The sequence below is a fragment of the Capra hircus genome, chromosome 20 (genome assembly GCF_001704415.2).
Source record: "Capra hircus breed San Clemente chromosome 20, ASM170441v1, whole genome shotgun sequence".
Taxonomy (NCBI): domain Eukaryota; kingdom Metazoa; phylum Chordata; class Mammalia; order Artiodactyla; family Bovidae; genus Capra; species Capra hircus.
Genome location: NC_030827.1, coordinates 17,914,119 through 17,933,853, shown reverse-complemented (window position 1 = coordinate 17,933,853; position 19,735 = coordinate 17,914,119). Strand labels below are relative to the sequence as shown.

General features: G+C 38.0%; 1 protein-coding gene across 1 annotated transcript in view; it reads left to right on the top strand.

Moving 5' to 3' along the window:
- The window catches only part of ZSWIM6 (zinc finger SWIM-type containing 6), a 209,700-nt gene that overhangs the window by 107,731 nt on the left and 82,234 nt on the right, over nucleotides 1-19,735 (top strand). The window lies entirely within an intron of this gene.

Below are 19,735 nucleotides of genomic sequence, written 5' to 3'. Positions count from 1 at the left end.
CAAAGGAATCAAGAATATGTAATGAGGAAAGAATGTCTCTGTAATAATTGGTGTTAGAAAAACTGGACAGCCACATGTGAAAGAATGAAATTGGACCATTCATTCATACATTCGTGCGGTTAGTTCCTTGACATCAGTCTTGGCAATGGTGGTTTTTTGTTTTTTGTTGTTTTTTTTTTAATCTGACTCTAAAAGCAACAGCAAGAAAAGCAAAAGTAAACAAGTAAGACAGCATTAGCTGAAAAGCTTCTGCATAGCAAAGAAATTATCGGCAAAATGAAAAAGCAAGCTCCTGAATGGGAGAGAATATTTGCAGATCACGTTGCTGATAAGGGATTAGTGTGCGCAATATAGAAATAACTCATTCATCTCGATAGCAAAAAAAAAAACCAAGTAAACCAATTTAAAAATGATGAGCAGAAACATGTATGGCTGAGTCACTTTACTGTCCACCTGAAACTACTACAACATTGTTAATTGGCTATACTTAATTATAAAATAAAAAGTTTAATGAAAAGGAAGCAGAAAATCTGAATAGAATTTTTTTCAGATAAGACATATAGATGACCAACAGGCACATGAGAAGATGCTCAGTGTCATTAGGGAAATGTAAATCAGAACCACAGGGCCACCTCACACCTCATATAGTAGTTATCAAAAAAACAAGAAATAACAAATTTGGTAAGGATGTGGAGAAACGGAGACCTTTATGCATTGTTGATGGGAATTGCTACAGCAACTATGGAAAAAAGTGTGGAGATTCATCGAAAAATTAAAAATAGAACTGCCATATGATTCAGCAAGTCCATTTCTGGATATTTATCCAAATAAAACAAAAATACTAACTTTAAAAGACTTGCATACTCCTGTGTTCTTTGCAGCGTTGTCTACAACAGCCAGGATACGGAAATGACCTAAGTAAGTGTCCATCAATGGATGAGTGGATTAAGAAAACGTGGTCTATAACAGAATATTATTCAGCCACAAAATAGAATGAAATCTTTTTGTTTGCACCAACATGATGGACCTTGAAGGCATTTATGCTAAGTGAAGTAAGTCAGAGAAAGACAAATACTATATGATCTCACTTGTATGTGGTAAATAAAACAAAAACCAAGTTCATAGATACAGACAACAGATTGGTGGTTGCTGAAATAGTGATTAAAAACTACAGACTTCTAAAAATAAACGAGTCATTGGGATGTAGTATACAGCATGATAACTGTGGTTAGTAATGCTGTATTGCACATTTGAGAGTTGCTGGGAGAGTGGATGTTAAGAGTTGTCATCACAAGAAAATTGGAGCTATGTATGGTGATACGTGTTATGAAATAGACTTTTGGTGATCATTTCTCAGTGTATACAGATATGGAATAATTATGTTGTACACCAAAACTGATGGAATTTTATGTGTCACTTGTATATCAGAAAAGAAAAAGAAACCAGATGTGATGGATTTTCACAGCTCTTAAGTGTCCTACCATATGAATATGTCACAACTTAACGCCTGCTGCTCATAGATATTTGGGTTGCCTGTTTTATATTACAAAGCTGCTGAATTCTTATGAAGTTGAATTATTTTGTATGTCTCCTGGTATTTCTCTAAAATTCTCCTACCCTTTCTTTTGTGATGAGATATCCTCTTAATCTTTATTTTTATTTTATTTTTTAATATAAATTTACTTATTTTAATTGGAGGCTAATTACTTTACAATATTGTATTGGTTTTGCCATACATTGACATGAATCCGCCATGGGTGTACATGTGTTCCCTATCCTGAACCCCTCTCCCCCTCTTAATCTTTAAATTGGAACTTTAGAAATTTACCTTAAAGCAGCTGAAAGGATCTTTGTAGTTTTTAGGTATTTGTGATCTGTTTGCTAAGATCTAAGTAACTGCGTGCTATGCTTAGTTGCTCAGTCATGTCTGACTTTTTGTGACCCCATGGACTGCTGCCCGCCAGGCTCCTCTGTCCAAAGGATTCTCCAGGTAGGAACACTGGACTGGGTTGCCATGCCCTCCTCCAGGCAGTCTTCCCAACCCAGGGATCAAACCCAGGTCTTCTGCATTGCAGGCATATTCTTTACCTTCTGAGCCACCAGGGAAGCCCTAAGTAACCATACCATATTGTTTTTTAAACAACCTTTTATTTTGAAATAATTTCAGATTTACAGAAGAATTGAAAGATGTACAGAATTTCATCAACCCTTGACGCAGCCTCCCCTAATGTTACCATGTTACACAACCTTGGTACTTTTATGAAAACTAAAGAAATTAGCCATCGGTGCAGTACTATTAGCTGCAGGCTTTATTCAGATTTCCCTAGTGTTTCTCCTACTGCTCTTTATGAGCATCCAATCCAGGATACTCTATTGTATTTAGTCATTATGTTTCCTAGCTCTTCTAATTTGTGACAATGTAGTGGTCTTTATCTCTTACGACCCTGACACTTTTGAAGAATACTGGGCAGGTATTTTTGTAGTGTGTGTGTGTGTGTTAGGTGCTCAGTCATGGTTGCCCCTCTGCGACCCCATGGACTGTAGCCAACCAGGCTTCTTTGTCCATGGAATTCTCCAGGCAAGAATACTGGAGTAGGTGGCCATTCCCTTCTCCAGGGCCTTGATTTGAATTGTCTTGATACAGGCTTCAGCAATACGTGAACCGTGAGCTTCCAGATGTTCAAGCTGGTTTTAGAAAAGGCAGAGGAACCAGAGATCAAATTGCCATCATAACGCTGGATCATTGAAAAAGCAAGAGACTTCCAGAAAAACATATTTCTGCTTTATTGACTATGCCAAAACCTTTGACTGTGTGGATCACAGTAAACTGTGGAAAATTCTGAAAGAGATGGGAATACCAGACCACCTGATTTACCTCTTGAGAAACCTATATGCAGGTCAGGAAGCAACAGTTAGAACTGGACATGGAATAACAGACTGGTTCCAAATGGGAAAAGGAGTACATCAAGGCTGTATACTGTCACCCTGCGTATTTAACTTCTATGCAGAGTACATCATGAGAAATGCTGGGCTGGAGAAAGCACAAGCTGGAATCAGGATTGCCGGGAGAAATATCAATAACCTCAGATATGCAGATGACACCACCCTTAGGCAGAAAATGAAGAAAAACTAAAGAGCCTCTTGATGAAAGTGAAAGAGGAGAGTGAAAAAGTTGGCTTAAAGCTCAACATTCAGAAAACGAAGATCATGGCATCCAGTCCCATCACTTCATGGGAAATAGATGGGGAAACAGTGGAAACAGTGTCAGACTTTATTTTTAGAGGCTCCAAAATCTCTGCAGATAGTGACTGCAGCCATGAAATTAAAAGATGCTTACTCCTTGGAAGGAAAGTTATGGGCAACCTGCTTCTGCTGCTGCTAAGTCGCTTCAGTCGTGTCCGACTCTGTGCGACCCCATAGACGGCAGCCCACCAGGCTCCCCCGTCCCTGGGATTCTCCAGGCAAGAACACTGGAGTGGATTGCCATTTCCTTCTCCAATGCATGAAAGTGAAAAGTGAAAGTCAAGTCGCTCAGTTAGCAACCTACCAGGCTCCTCGTCCATGGGATTTTCCAGGCAAGAGTACTGGAGTGGGGTGCCATTGCCTTCTCCGATAAGCAACCTAGATATCATATTAAAAAGCAGAGACATTACCTTGTCAACAAAGGTCCATCTAGTCAAGGCTATGGTTTTTCCAGTAGTCATGTATGGATGCGAGAGTTGGACTATAAAGAAAGCTGAGCGCAGAAGAATTGATGCTTTTGAATTGTGGTGTTGGAGAAAGATTGAAGGCAGGAGGAGAAGGGGATGATATAGGATGAGATGGCTGGATGGCATCACCAACTCAGTGGACATGAGTTTGGATAAACTCTGGGAGTTGGTGATGGACAGGGAGGCCTGGCGTGCTGTGGTTCATGGGGTCGCAAAGAGTCAGACACAACTGAGTGACTGAACTGAACTGATACACTCGTCTCATGATTAGATTGAGGTTGTGCATAATTTTGCTAGAATATCACAGAAGCAGTAATGTTCAGCATTCTCATTGCATCATTTCAGAGGGTACCTTAATTATTAACTTGACTTACTGTTGGTTATGCTAACCATGTTCACCTGCTTAAGTGACGGATTTCTATAAAACTTCTGTCTTTTACTTTTCGTTAGTTAGGGGTTGCTAAAGTCCAATCCACACTCATAGGAGAGGAGAATTAAGCTCCATCTACTGGAATGATGAGCATCAAGGACTTTACGTTACATATCTAGAGGGGAAATTCTTTGAGGCTGTGCAAATATTCTGTTTCTCTTTAAAGCTTTGCCTGCTAATTTTGTCATTCATCAGTGTATCTTGGCCTGCAGCAAATATTACTGTGGTGTTCTAATGATGATTTTCATTTTTCTCATCCTCTCTACATTTTTTAATTGAAATTCTTCTGTAAGGAAAATGTGTCCCTTCTCCATTTATTTATTTATTCATTCAGTAGTTTGTATCCGTACGGACTCAGATGTTTATTTTATTCTTGAGTTATAATCCAGTACTGATGTTATTTTGCTGCTCAAATAGTTGCATCCTGGCCAAGGTGACTCTTCAGGATGGGACGGTTCCCTCAATTTTTTTTGGAAAACACTTCCTTTCTGGCATCAATATTTTCTTCATCTCGGCCCTAGAATCAGCCAATTTTCCAAGAAGCTTTGGTTTCTCTTATTGGAGAATGGTATTTAGAAAGGAAGACCTGGGCACATCTTGTTTTTTAAAATAATGTTCTTCTTGAGGAAACAGAGCCTTCTTATGTTAGACTTCATACTTTCATTAGATGTGTTTACGCTAAAAGTATTTTTTTTTTATGTCTGAGAGAAAATGGAGATACATACGGTGACAGGTAGAAAAGTTAACTCTTTCTTGTTAATATTGGTTATCTAATCAGTAGCGATTAATCAAACATGTTACCACATCACATATTTCTAGTAGTGAGAAGTAATTTTAGACTTTACCTTTTCAAGTTTAGGCCACAAAACTTGAAAAGTTTGTTTTTCTCTAATTATTACTTTCTGCTTGGGATATAATTGAGAACAGTAAGTCAAAATAACTGCTGAAACTGCCAAGCTAAATCCACCAATATCTACACCAACTCAATAGAGGAAAACCTCAGACCTGTGCTTAGATCTCATTTAGTCTTATTTTTATACAGCTCTAAAAACGATGGTTGTCTAGTTTCCAAAGTCCTAAAAGATGTAAGCCAACATTTTAGAATAACTAGAGGGGACCCAGCTATTAAGCACAATGTCAGCTTGAAAAGGGGGCATTTGACTTCTGCAAGAAAGGAGGGGGAAAAAGAACAGACTGATACTTGTCCCTGAGAGCAGTGCAGGAGCTCCTCAGCTAAAAGACCAATAACCTGGCCGAGTAATGCTGTGGACAGCATTGCTGGAAGGACAAAATACAGTAAATGCTCATCATGATAACCTTGAGTCATCACAATCAAGTGTTAAATTAGGTGTTTTGAATACTGTTTAGGAAGTTAAAGTGTTGATATGTTTTTGAAAGATTTTCATGAATCTGTTAAAATGAACATGCTCCTTCCAAGAATAAATCTCTTCGTTTTTCGGTCTGAACCTTTCTTAAGAATTATTAAGAGGCAAATTTTTTGAGCATACAGCTCTACTGTTTTAGTATAAGTCATGATCATGAAATTGGATCCTCATTTAATCTGATTATACCAGCTTAGTGTTCCCTTAGGGTATCAACCTTTCACTTCTGATTTTCTCCCTTAAAAATTATATCATTAGTATGGCTGTCATTGTTATACCAGGAGAATTCAGTTCTGCAGAAAGATTTGATGTATCAGAGGCCTTCTCAAAAAGAACGTGTAACAATAGTTTTCCTATATTTATTTAAAAAAAAACAAAGAATTGAATTGCCAGTCTATGTCTGATGCAGGATACAGCATGCTTGGAGCTGGTGCATGGGGATGACCCAGAGAGATGTTATGGGGAGGGAGGTGGGAGGGGGGTTCATGTTTGGGAACGCATGTAAGAATTAAAGATTTTAAAATTTAAAAAAAAAATAAATAAAAAAATAAAAACAAAACCGAAATGTTTGAGGAAGAATCATCATAGAGAAAGAAGTGGAATTCCTTAGGTTTTTTAGAAATTATTTTAAGGCTGTTATTTCTTTGGCTTGCCTAGATGTTTTTACCCTCTTGTTTAATAAAATGTTGAACTTTGGTTTTTTTTTTTTTTAAAACTTATAAACTTAGACATGTGTTTTTAGTAGACCGGTTAAGTTGTCCCCAAAAGAAGAAACTTTATTCTTGGCTCGGAATAGCTGAGATGTCCCTGGTAGTTAGTTAATAAATGGTCTGGGTAGAGTTTGGAGTTCCTGGAGAATATAGCTGCTACAGAAAAAGATTTCCTCTGTCTTTCTAATGAATTTTCTCCTGCTGTGCATATGTATTTAAAGGTAATTTTGATAGAGGAGTGAAAAATAAGGAAAAGTGAGGCAAGGTATTAACACAAATGTGTTTAATCAAGGTGGAAAGTGTGGAAAGAATTTGAAGGAGCAAAGGGAGGAAAAGAAATCAAAGAGAAAGGCCAGTTAGACCAGGTAAAAGATACCGTGGGTAGCTGTCATTCATCTCTCTTTCCTCTTCTCTCTCTACCTATTTTACAGCCCTAACATTTATAGGTTTCTGAAGCAGAGAAACAACTTTCTATTAGAAATGAGGCCATTTCCAATTTCTTGACTATCCTTCTAAGTAAAAGAGAAGAGGCAAATTTATTACATTTTCAGGTAGCAGGGTTCAATTTCACAGCCAGAGAAATTAGTACGAACAATACGAAATGTTTGTTAAGCTGTATGTGATTTATTATGTGTGTCCATATGCTTTTTTCTTCAAAATTCCAAAGCCTGAAAACTAGCCACATAGTTCGTTTCTCAGGTGTTTTGTTTTTGCTTTAAACTGTGTTTCCTTGACTGTAATATTTTATGTTTTAGGCAACTAAAATAGGTTTTTATAAACATAATGATTTTGATTGATTAAAGAAGTTGACTATATATCTTTTGACTGGTCTTTTATGTCATTGAATTATCATATTTTTATCTGTGTTTAATATATATGTATTATGATGAAATAGAGTAATCAGTCATTGACTCATCAACATGATGCCAGCTATTTATCATCATTCCATTTTCGTTTAGTGCCCATTATAAACTTGTTCTCGAATTATTCTTGTTTCATCATTTCATGCTCATTATTATGTGGGCTTTCAGTCTTCTGTTTCTAAGAATGGATAATAAAGTCTCTTGAACTTGGATAAGTATGTTGCCACCAAATAAGTGAGTACTTGCATAGGCATTGCAGGTGCCTTTAAGCATCTTAGAAGTAAACTGAATATACCTTTGAAATACATTAAATTTTTTCTTTTTGCCCATGCTGCACAGCATGTGGGATCTTAGTTCCCTGACCAGATATCAAACCTGCACCCCCTACATTGAAAGTGTGGAATTTTAACCACTGGACCACCAGGGAAGACCCCTAAAACATTAAGTATTCTCTTTTTTAAAAAGCCCTTGAAAGTTCATTATAAGCAGAAGAAAAAAAATACTATAGGTTTCATTGTGTATTTAAATGTGAGCGTATATATTTTGGTTCCTTTTGACTTGTTTAGAATCTGAAGTTTTCAAGTGTGGAGGGATCTACAAGGATGCCCTTAACCTAAATAAGTGAATAGATAACAGATGCTGAACTGTGAAATATTCTGCATAATTTTCTGCATATTTGGGGGGAGCTTTTATTGCCGTTTTTTTTTCAGGTCATCAGGGGATCTGTGCCTACCTACCTCCTCCTCCCCCAGAAAAAAAAACAAAAAAAGGAGGTAAGGGAGTACTGATTAGTCCTTTAGCCTCCTTTTGCAGATATGAAAATGAAGCCCAAGACTGAAGGTCAAACAGTTAATTAGTAGTAGAGCTAGGATTAAAACACAAGTCTCTCTCCCAGGTCAGTTCTCATCCTATTATATTGACAATTCTTGGCCACATTATTCTGCAATACGTGCTAAGCCACTGTATATGTAATTGCTGCTTAATTAGCATTCTTTCATATTTGAAGTCATTTGGGTTTATATTTCTAGTTTAAGATAAACAATAGCCTCAAAATTGGTATGCTTCTGCTAAGTCACTTCAGTCGTGTCCGACTCTGTGTGACCCCATAGACAGCAGCCCACCAGGCTCCACCGTCCCTGAGATTCTCCAGGCAAGAGTACTGGAGTGGGTTGCCATTGCCTTCTCCTCAAAATTGTTATAGTTGTCTATTTTACTCAAAACATTTTTTTAAATCCTTAAGTTTGGTAACATTAGATCATCATTGTTCATAAACAGCTTTAATAGTTACTTGATATTGAAAGGAAAAATTTGGTTAGAGTCCTAGACCAGTACCTGCATTTTTCTGAATCTTTCTGTAATGTTACCATCACTACATCCAATAGAATGCTCTCCTAAGCTAATATAGAATAAGCTGTTCATTTATATTGCTTTGCTTTCTGAAGAAATAAAACAAATTGCCACTTAAGGTAGTGTATGTAATTGTGTGTGTGTGTGTGTGTAAAATATACTTACCTATTATTAGTGGTACTTCTGTGAGATTTTGAAAAATATCACACTTAACGTTGTTACCTGCAATAAAAATTTAATTAATACTACTTAAACATATGTGTGTGTGTGTGTGTGTGTGCATACTCAGTTGTGTCCAACTCTTTGTAACTCCATGGACTGTAGCCCATCAGGCTCCTCTGTCCATGCAGTTTTCCAGGCAGAAATACTGGAGTGGGTAGCCATTTTCTTCTCCAGGGGATCTTCTCCACTCAGGGATTTAACCCATATCTCTTGGGTGTCCTACATTGGCAGGTGGATTTTTTACAATAGCACCACCTGGGAAGCCCTCTCAAACATATGCTTCCTGGGTCAGGTGTGTAGATCATGTGTTTTCAGACTTTTCTATCTTGTAGCTTCAAATTCATGCTAGAGCAGTTTGGTAGAGTATTCAGATTTTATTTAACCTCTCTGCTACATAAAACTTTGACTTTTTCATTCATTCATTCATTTATTCATCAGTAAATATTGAGCATGTGTCACATGCCAGGCACTGTCCTGGGTACTTACAAGTATTACCAGAATCTCAGCAGTCCTTCTTTCTTAGGACATCATGTACTCTTTCTCTGTACCATGAAATAAACTCTAATGCAAGGTTTGCATGTTAGACACTCTCAAGTCCTCTGTTAGAGAGATATGTGAGCTTTGCCACTCGTATTTTCAGTATTTGAAGATAAAATATTGTAAGTACTTTACCTGACTATTGTGGGTAAAGAATGTATGGCACTCTGGATTATCAAATATATTTTTTGCAATATATGATTGGTTATTTAATGTTAGATGGGGGATATTGATGATGAGGCATCTCCAGCTTTTAAGTCATACATGTCCAGGTGGGCTTAAACTCCTGGAGAGAAGTTCCAACAAGCTTAACAATTTATCCATTCTGCTTAATGACTTCTAAACTCTCAGTTGAACTTTTAATTCTATTTACCAACCCTATTGCTTATCTTGAACAGTATGCTTTCTTTTTCATTTCCTATAGCTATTCTAGACTTTTTACTACCATTATTCTTCAGAGTTTTAGTAAATAAAGTTCAACAGAAGTCTGTTTACTATATGAGTTCTTAGAGCTGTTACCATTCTGATATGTATCTGGAACATCCAGATGGGTGGCCCTGGATGTAACTTAATCCAGACTTATATAATGCATAGAACACAATTTGGAAAATAAAGGTTTGTACCAGTTCTCTTTCTGGAACCCACCTCTGATACGACTTCTTAGCTGTTAGTTGCCCAGTAATCCAGTGACTTCTCAGAACTGAAATCCTTGTGTTATTCATGGATGCTCCCCATAGAGACGTGTATATTACCTGTTACCAAGTTAAAAGATTATGAAAGTGGTTGTTCACAATGTTTAGTATCTCATAGTATTTAATGGGAATATTTAATGGATATTAAAGGAAAAAATCCTAATATTTAGGTGGTGAAGGCAGAGCCGATCATATGATCCAGTCTTTTCATTTTTAATGAGCTTTCTTTTATGTTATATATTTTTTGGTAGTTTATACATTCTATATAATAAACTTCACCTATATTTATGCAGTCTGAGACTTTAAAGATAAGGTTTAGATTTTAGATATTTATATTTAAAAAAGCAACAGAAAATATGTAAGCATCTCAGTTATAGACAGATGGTTGAAGATTATGTAGATAAAAATTAAATATTTACTGTTATATTGAATTTCAGAACTTAAAAAAATTCTCCCCACGTGCCAATGACATATATGTGATTGCACCTATAGCGGTGTCTGTTGTTTTTCTCTCCCCTTCCCTGAGCCATAGCTTCCAAGTCCTTCCTTTGACGTGATCATTGCTTCAATTCTATAGCAGTCAAGGCAGGTCAGAGGTCTTGTGTAAGTGACTTTGGTAACTATCATCCTTCCTCTTGTCTTGGGTAGCTCTCCATTACTGCTGCCTATCTATACACAATTTTTAGAAATCATTTAATGTAATCTATTTCCTTTATTTAATACATGAGGAAAGAAGAGGGAACAAGAAGTAGATGTTACTAAGTAACTTGCGCATAAGGCTAACACTGGAGAGTGGCTGAAAGTAGAACCAGGAGCCCAGCCTCTTTCTCCTTGTCTTATTTGAGTGCATAATCTGTCTTCTCTGAAGTGTGGCTGACCTGAAAGGGAGCCAAGCATCCACCGGTTAAGGAGAGCCTGGGAGTGTCCTGTTAGGAAGTAGGCTGGGCCAGTCAATAGGCAGAGCTGCACTGATGGCATTAATGACCCTCAGTGTTTGAACTTGGTATGTGGTCATTGCCAGGCTCCCAGGATGTGGGCTGGACATCATTTGTGTAGCCAGTTCTTTACTCAAGAGGACTTTGAGCACTTTTCCAATTTTAGCTAAAACACTTTCTTTTTCTTATAAGTAATTTGTTGTAGAAATCTTAGAAAAACACTGTCTCTGTGTCAACAAAAACAAGTTAAATAAAAAAATCATCTGTAATCACACTGCTCTGAGGCATGGGTGGCAGTGTCTTAATATTAATGTTTCACCCACATTTTGAACCAAAGTCTCTCTGCTTCTCTTTTATCACTGTGTATTTAAGAAAAAAATGTATCTGTATTAGTACATCTACCTTGCCATTCTCTTTTTTCCTTATTAAAAACATGTTTGTTTGTTTATATTTTTTGGTAATAATTTTTTATTGAAAGTGTAGTTGATTTAACAATATTGTGTTAGTTTCAGGTATACAACATAGTGACTCAGGAGTATATATACACACACATATATATTTATCTGTTCTTTTTCAGATTCTTTCCCTATAGGTTGTTACAAACTATGTAGTTTCCTGTGCTATGTAGTAGGTCCTTGTTGGCTGTGGGTGTGTGTGAGTGCACACAGGCCTAGTCACTCAGTTCTCTCTGACATTGCCACCCCGTGGGCCGTAGCCCGCCAGGGACAGCCCTCCTCTGTTTATGGAATTCTCCAGGCAAGAATACTAGAATGGGTAGCCATTCCCTTCTCCAGAGGATCTTCCCAACCCAGGTCTCCTGCATTGCAAGCAGATTCTTTGCCATCTGAGCCACCAGGGAAGCCCCTATTTTATATATAGTTGTGTGCATATGTTTTGCTGTTATTAAAGACATACACATGGAACAGAGAGGATTTTTTTCAGCTGAATCTCTCTGGACAGGAAGATAACAATACTTACCGCCCGTGTAGGGCTAGTGTTCCTCGGGATTCTTTGTGGAGAGCAGGAGCTCTGACTTCACTTTTCTTGTCAGGCCATAAATTACCAAGACCAAAAGCTGTGCTGTGGTCCCTTTTTCTTCCACAACAAGAACTGCAAGTTGCTTATTATTGCATCCAGTTTTTAGTCTCCAACTAAGTGAAAAGAGGGACTTGAGCTGTAAAAATAATTTACTTACCTTGACATGGAAGGTAAACATTAGGGATAAAAAAATGTTTTAGTAGAGAGCTCATCAAAATGAGGAGTGAAACATTACTGTTACTTAGGGTAACTGGAAGTTATTTGAGACAAAATGAAGTCTTTTCAGTCCCCTGCTTTTTTCTTCCGTTTGGCGTCAAATCACATTTTAAGACTGCCCTGTATAAAATAGCAACAAATTTTTAGAAGTCATAGCAGTTCTATTAATTTGGAAGTATGAATGTGTGAGTAGAATTACTGCAGCAACAGCAAACCCTTGCCTATTATTGTAATAGAAATGCTAGCATGCTCTTGAGAGCTTGACATTTCCAACAGCAGGCGCATGCATGAGCATGTGACATTTCTATTACAATAATGATAATAGGCATTCCATAGAAAGAATCCTTGTGATAGTTTATACACATTGTCAGCAGTCCTGCAAGATAGGTATCATGAATCCCTTTTTAGAGGTGAGAAAGGGCTTCCCTGGTGGCTCAGGGGTAAAGAATTCACCTGCAAGGCAGGAGACATGGGTTTGATCCCTGGGTGGAGAAGATCCCCTGGAGGAGGAAATGACAACTCCCTTCATTATCTTGCCTGGGAAATACCATGGACAGAGAGGCGCTTGGTGGGCCATAGTCCATGGAGTTGCGGAGTCAGACATGACTAAGCAACTAAGCAGTAACATAGATGAGAAAATCAAGACTGTTACTTGCCTAAGGTTATTTAATAGAACATCTTATTTTAGAAAGTTCTAACCCTAAAACTCTGCCTATGTTATCCTGCGTATTCTATTGCCTCTGGCTTTCTCACACAGGGTACATTTTGCCTTAGGCAAAAAATGTGTTACTTAAATAGCCAAAATTTTTTTCCCATTAATTGGATTGTTTTGAATATACAAAGACCCTTCAATTATGAGGAATACCATGGGACATTGTAAAACAATCTCTTTGTAAAAGTAAATACTCTCTGATTGACCATTTTAAACTTTTTATATTTTTATTTAGATTTTTAATGAAGGTTATACTTCAAACAGGATGATGTAACTATAAATGTTAACAATTATGATACTGATACATTTTTAAAATAAAATTTATTTCATTTATTTATTTATTTTTGGGGTATGCTCAGGCCCGTTTAATAAATCACATTTGGAATTAGAAACATTTAGGTTACATGATAGGCTAGATATTGTATATATTTTTAAATCACAAATTATATATAACTTGCTATTCTGTTTATTGTGTTTACTTAAATATATTTTTACTAAGAAAGTCTTGTTTAGGCTGAATTGTAATCATCTTAGATCAGCGATCCCTGGATGAGCAGCTTCAGCACCACCTGGGATGATGGGTGGGGCCCAGCATCTGTGTTATAACAAGTCTTGTAGGTGACTCTGACACACGTGCCAGTTTGAGACCAGCCAGACTATATGTTGCATCTGCCAAGAGTGTAAGAGAGTTTGTGCTTTCTTTCATCTAAGAGATGCTTCTTGAGTGTTTTGTCCAGGACAGTCCTCTGTGACAAGGGTGCTGCAGAACTCTGCTGCCTCAGATGACGTCACAGACCTCTGCTTCTGGCTTAATTCAATGTGAGAGAGAGGTGAACTCTTAGAAACAGGCTTTAATTTAAAGTCGAAGGGTCAAGCCAGAGTTCTAGGTTGTGGGTAGAGGAATTTGACTACAGAGGCCTGCATTCTCCCTTCTGGGCCCGAGCACACTTTTCTCCTTACTCTTGGCTCTGTTAAACAGTTCATTTCCAGAGTTTGTACTTCACCTCAGCTCCTAAAGCAAGTAGCCAAGCATTTCTAAAGGTTGTTTTGCTGTAAAATACAACAGGAAACAAACAGGTAAAAGAATCTTCTGTCCCTTCCCGCCTTTAGGGGGAAGTAAGACAAAACTGTGTGAAAGTGCTTGGAGTAGGTGTTTGGACACCAAAGGACTCTCACAAACTTCATGTGCACTTTAGAGGTGGGGGACCCAGATGAGAAGCCACGGGAGGAGGAGGAAAAGGGGGGGGGGCACTGGGTTGTAGGGGCAGCGTTGGCGGCTGTACTGATGGGGCCTGGATGATCTGGCCTTTAAGAAAGCTGCAAGTCTGGAGCTGCTTCGCTTGTATTAGAGAAGACAGGCATTAGAGAAAGTAGAATTTAAAACTTGGGGCAGATGATTTAAATTCCTAAGTACTTTGTGGCTTTATAGTTGTACGTATAACTCCGATTCTACCCAATTCGTTTATCACTCCCTCCCCTGGTTGCCCACCCAGAATGTGGGGCTGGGCAGTGGTTGGTTCCCTGAATACTGAAATACAGAATTATCACTTGATGGTAATGTGGGACCTTTGTGTACTTCAAGATTGCGGGTGACATGGAGTGTTCATTACAGATGGCTAAATTAGTGGGTAAGTGTCTTTTTTTCAGGAAAAATATTAAATAACTGTGTAATGCCATTCATATCTAACACAGTTATTCTGATCATATGGATCCTTGTATGAAGTGTTGCAAGACTCTATGTTAACGAGAAAACAAAACCAGTATTGAGCAGAATGCCTCTGGGAACTCTTGATTGGGCCCATCTAGTGCATGCTCCGTAAATTTTTATGTTGTTTATATGGTGTGCTGTGGTTTACAGTCTGGTCTTTGTGTTAATTTGCCATTGTCTTTCTCTCAAATATTAATGAAGTGTAGGAGCGATTTTATTCCAAACAGGCATTTTTAAGATGGACTTCAAAATAAAGCTTTTCCTTTAAAAAATATATTTTTTTTTCCTGAAAGACGGAAATCACTTCATTAGCAATTGCCGGCAAAATCTCCTAATGTCTTTCCATAAGCTGTTTAAGCTTTAGTATTAGAAATTAAGGCTAGAGGATTTAATTAGCCAGCTCACAGGATGCAGTCTCTTCAATTTAGGATTTCCCTTTGAGAAAATTATGTAGTTAAGAAAGGATATCATATTTTAGACAAGTTGGTTTTGGGCCCTTAATGTGTCTAAATTGTGATCTGGAAATTATGCTTCATGTGAATTGAAACTTTTTGTTTTTAAAATTGATAATTGCAGCATGGCATGTTGGATTGTGTGCAGTAGTTCTCAGAGTTAGGAAAGAAAAAATTGGGTTTTGTGGGGGCAATGATTAACTCATATATTTTACTAGGGACACATAATCAGGTATTATTTATTGTACATTTAGCCAATGCACTGGGTTTTAGTTAACCAATGAATACTTTGTTATGTGAGTGTTAAATGTTAACACTTGCATTTTTAGATTTAGCTTTAAAAACTTACAAGAAAACCTTGTACAACCCTTGCCATCCTTTCAGCCATAACATTAACTTGCTTTGGTTTCTGCCTTTAATTTCCCCGGGGGTTCTTTTTATTTAGGAAAAGGGTGAAAGATGTATTTGTGTAAGTACTACACCAGTGCTTCTGTTAAATTCTTTTTCAACAAAGAATTTGTTACTTGAGCACCTCATGCACAGAGTGCATGTTTTTCTGAAAAGAATGTGCCCTGAAAGCAGCAGTTTTTAGTATATATTTATTTCATGTCTACCAGTTTATTTTAGCTTAGATATTTTCTAACGCTTTCAGTCTGTAAGCATTTTTCAGTTAACCGAGAGCATACACATATATGCACAAAATGGCCAACCTTTAGAAATTATTTTTGTATTTTAAACCAGTTGTCTCTGTCCCTGTGATATCAGGGGTCTCTCCTTGTCCCCTTTAAAATGCAACTAAAATATTGACTTAGATACAGAAAATCAGCTTTCAGGGAAAGAGTATTTTTAGAGTATCAATGAAGAATTTAGTATTTACTTTCTAGTAATGTTAATGCTCATTAATGTGAAATTAATGCAGGCAGTTTGTGTGTTCATATGTGATAAATTTGCCCCTTAAGGATTTTTATGTTGTCTTATAAACCATTGACCTACAATAAGGTCAAGTGCAAAAATGAAGAAGTTTTGGTGTTGTGGACTCCCCTGAAAGCCCCTCGGGTACTTGTGGGTATCCAGGGACTGTGTTTTAAGAATCATTGCATTATAATATTTCTGAAGTATCAATGGTTACTTGAAAGAAGTCTCTCCCCTAAAATTCTCTAGTTCTCTGTGTATGAAAGTAACATTCTTTCATGCTTATTTTCCAAGCTACTTCAAGAGTGAGACTCCACCTTCCCCAAAGATTCCAGTAGCTGTGGAGGGAAAAAAGTGTTACGGATAAAGGGAATGTATCCAGCACCCCTCCCCTTTTTTTCTCCAGCTGGAAAGAGAAGGAAAGGGAAATAAAATTTAACGAGCACTTTTACTGTGTGCCAGGTGCTTTACATATGTTATTTCATTTTAATCCCCCAAACAACCCTAGGAGGTATTTCTAGCCACATTTTGCTCAAAATAGAGCAAGTCGGAAAGGTTAAACAGCATGCTCAGATCACACAGCTTTTAAGTGGACAGAACCTGATCCAAATCAGTGTTTTACCAAGGCCTCTACGTCACTGTGGGCTTCCCAGGTAGAGCTAGTGGCAAAGAACCCACCTGCCAGTGCAGGAGACATAAGACATGTAGGTTCGATCCCTGGGTTGGGAAGATTCCCTGAAGGAGGCCATCGCAACCCACTCCAATATTCTTGCCTGGAAAATCCCATGGACAGAAGAGCTTGGTGGGCTGCAGTCCTTGGGGTCACAGAGAGTTGGATACGACTGAAGCACCTTAGCGCGCACACACACACACACACACAGCACTATGCTTTGGTTTATGCTTTTTCTTTAGTTCCTGCAGATTGAGGATGTGAATACTAAAGTTATATTGGGCTCTGTGTTGGCATGATGACCAGACAGTTTGACTGCCTGTGAGGTTTGCTGTTAATGGGATTAGCTGTCTTTGACAGATTATATTTTATAAAGTCAAATATATTTATTTAAAAAGATTTGCATAATTTCTTCAGTTTTAGTTATTTGAAAATAAAAGTTAATTATCCATGGTTTACCATAGAGCGCAGGATTACCCTCTTTTGTATCCTCAGTTCTGTCATATAGAACAGCTGACTATCCCAGTAGGAGATTTTCGCATCTGCAGTCCTGAGGCAGCTTGTTATCTGGGACTGTCAGAATTCCAGAAAGGCAAAATCCGTGCTCAAGAACATTGCTTTGTTTCAAGTCACCCAGTACCTAAGGGATAAGACCATTGTGGGGTGGGGTGGAAGGGGTGGGAGAGAATGTCTTATAAGGGACATCTCTAAGAATCTTTGAGGGAGGAATATTCTCCTTGCTTCTCCTGTGGGTGCTCTGGTATGATTTAGGACTTGGAGAAAGTGAGTTGGTAGAATTCCCAAGTTTTCTCAAATAGGTGAGGCCAGAAGTCATGACTACGCATCCCTGAAGTAGGCTTGATGGAACCTCCTACATATTGGCTCAGTATTATACCTACTGTCCCCTGTGTAATTTTCTTGTATCCATCCCAGCCTCAAAATGAGGAGGGGCAACCCCCAATAGGCCTCTGAGTATTAAATAGTTGCCACAAAGCAAGTCAAGTTAGAGGTGCAGCTGACCTGAGGGGAATGAATTTTCGATGAAAAAGAATAGCTGTAGGAGAGAGGAGTCACTGTGATAGCTGATAGAAGAGAAGAAAATTAGAGCTCACTAAAAACATCCTGCCACCTGCAGTTGTCTGTCCAGGGAGTGCTGTCCCTTTCACTTGGTAACACCCTAAATGGTCAGCTGACTAGGGTGACGAGGTAAAACCTATTCCATGTAGAAATACTTTAAAAAAAATGGTTAGAATTTTGAAAAGGAGTTTGGATACTTGAAAGATAATCTAGAATTACTTAGAATGTGAACATTCAAGAAGCACCTTAATTCTGATGATACTACATCAATGAAGTGTACTTTATAAGACATTAATGTGTCTATTTGTGTCCTCGCACATCTCTTGAATTGTTTTGGAGGCCACAATAGTTTCTAGTTTTCTTTTTAAAATATTTTTTGAGAGTAGTAAATATTTGACATAATGAAATTGGATAATGTGTGGGGTTTTTCTCCTAGCATAATTGTACAGTATCAGGGTTCGCTGTACCTCTGACTTACACAACTACATGAGTAAAGAAAAGTTGTTTTTGCAAAACTATTTGCGAGCTTCATCAGTTTTGCTAAGGGCCTCTTCTTTGATAGTTAAATTAATCTCTTCTGAAGCACCTGTCAAACTATAGCCTTTCAGACTGTTTAAATACTAACTAGTATAACTCGTTTGGATGCTCGGTTGTCTTGGCTTTGCCTGTGGTAGGAGAAGTTATTCAGGATCACTTTTGTGGAGGGACTAAAGTGCTGACTTGGTGGATAAGGAGAAATAAAGGAGTGGTAAACTGAGAGAGATTGACTTTATAAATGGTTAGTTTATGAGAACTATCTTTCTGTAGTGACAGCTAGCTTCTTTGGTGCACATATACATGTGATAGGTGGAAAACAGATCCTTTGCACTAAGTATACAGAATATACTTGGAAACTTTCTAGACTCTCTTATAATCCTTTTTTTTTTTTCTATTTTGTCTTAATGTATGCCTGTGCCATGCATGATCTTCTAATTATTGTAAGTTCTTAGTGCCCTGATATATAAAAAGGCAAGGCTGCTCTTATTATTATTTCTGAAATTGTCTTCGATGTTTACTTTTTTGTAAAAAATGTTTACTTTCTGATGGGAAAATGCATTAAAATTTTTAAAAAATATGATCACACATGCTATGTATCTTTACTTTGTGGTTTTCAAAAAAAACTTAAATCTTTTTTTGCCTGTGCAGGGCCTTTGTTTTGCGTGGGCTTTCTCTGGTTGTGGCGGGCGGGGGCTACTCATCATTATGGTGCCCAGGCTTCTCATTGTGGTGGCTTCTCGTTGCGGAGCACAGACTAGGCACGTGGGCTCCCAGGCGCTAGAGCGTGGGCTCAGTAGTTGTGGCTCTCGGGCTTTCTTCGAGGTATGTGGAATCTTCCCAGATCAGGGATCAAACCTGTGTCTCCTGCATTGACAGGTGGATTCTTTACCACTGAGCCACTAGGGAAGCCCCCACAAAAACTTCTTGACCGAAAGAGTTATAACAGGAAACTAGAATATCCATTTGGAAACAAGTATGAGCTTTATGGGAAGAAAACCAAAGATTACCATATTACAGTTATCAGATTTCCTTATTACAAAGCAATGATAGTGATTTGATTTTTGGAAATGTACCTTTTAAATTGATAATTTGGTTAAAAAAATTATAGCACTTTTCTCTTTCCACTGTGTTGCTGACTATGAATTCTCAAGATGAAGTTATACTACTCTGAAAGATTTCTTGTAAGTTGAATAATGTTTTCCCTGACTCCCTGGCCTAAAGGAAGCCCTCCCTTGAAGGTGATAGTAAGTAGGGTTCAGATGCCCTGCATGTGAACTCTAGGCGTCATCCGACTGTCTTTCCCCTGTCACGTCTCTGCAGCCCCAAGTGCAGCCCCCCTCCCAGACTTCCCACTGGGAAAGAATGAAGACATGGTGGCCTGCTAGATAAGTTTAATTCAAGTAGCATAGGTGGTGGAAGGCTGAGAAGAGCTTCATTACGCCTGTAACATTCAGGTCTCTGTCAAGCACTTAATCCTGAGGTGAACCTGTGGCCTGAAGGTTTCTAAAGGGATTCCCCTTAAAGTTTATCACCGTCCTCTCCATGTGACTTTCAGAGAGGGTAGATGGAACGGAATGGTGTGCCC